Below are 875 nucleotides of genomic sequence, written 5' to 3' on the forward strand. Positions count from 1 at the left end.
CCTTTAAGTTATTGTCATACTGAAGACCAACAGGGTGGTTTATAGGTTATGCTTATTCAAATTCACAAGACATGGCAGGCTTACCCAGTACCAAGTTTACTCAGCTTTAAGACGGAGAACAGGGGACACAGCTTGTATATAGCAAAAGTACCATAGTGGACCTGGATACCAGCTTCAAGTGTCTCCTCACCACACAGGATGAGAAGCCCACCCAAGGAGATTAGAGCAATGCAAGGAAGCTACAGGGCTGAGGGTCCCTTAGATGAAATTTAGCATTTGGGGGGCATGTGCCTAACTCCCATTTTTAGTGAGCTGCAGGCATAGGTGATGGGTTATACTGTAACAACTGGAAAGACAGGTACAGCATGCCTAGAGACATCTTTTGATCACTAATCAGTATAAAGCATCCCTGATAAGACCCTTACTTCCTAAGGATATGTTCGTTCAGTTGATACTGCAAAAATGTTGACAAATCTCACTGAGGCTAGAGGAAAAGATTGGTAGTTCACAGCTGTTAACTCTTTTCACATACATTAGTAGTTTGTGAAGATTAAGTAGGGGAGATTTAAATGTCCTTTATGTTTGACATGATGTTTTGTCAAAAATTGTTTTTAATACATAAACATGGTACTGAATTTAAAGGATACAGAAAGGGAAAGAGTATGTCTTCTGACCCTCTACTGTGTTGTCATCCACTTTCCCAAAGTTGTCCAGATTTTTATGATTCCTCCAATGATATTCCATGGATTTATGAATAGTGATATATGTGCTTTTAAAATAAAATCTTTTAAATTATAAAAGTAATACCTTTGGAGAGAGTGCGGTGCTAAAAAAAAAAAAAGTAATGCCTGTTTTTTTTTTTTTTTTTTTAAATT

Source organism: Galeopterus variegatus, unplaced genomic scaffold (genome assembly GCF_000696425.1).
Source record: "Galeopterus variegatus unplaced genomic scaffold, G_variegatus-3.0.2 Scaffold3184, whole genome shotgun sequence".
In the NCBI taxonomy this organism is placed as follows: Eukaryota; Metazoa; Chordata; class Mammalia; order Dermoptera; family Cynocephalidae; genus Galeopterus; species Galeopterus variegatus.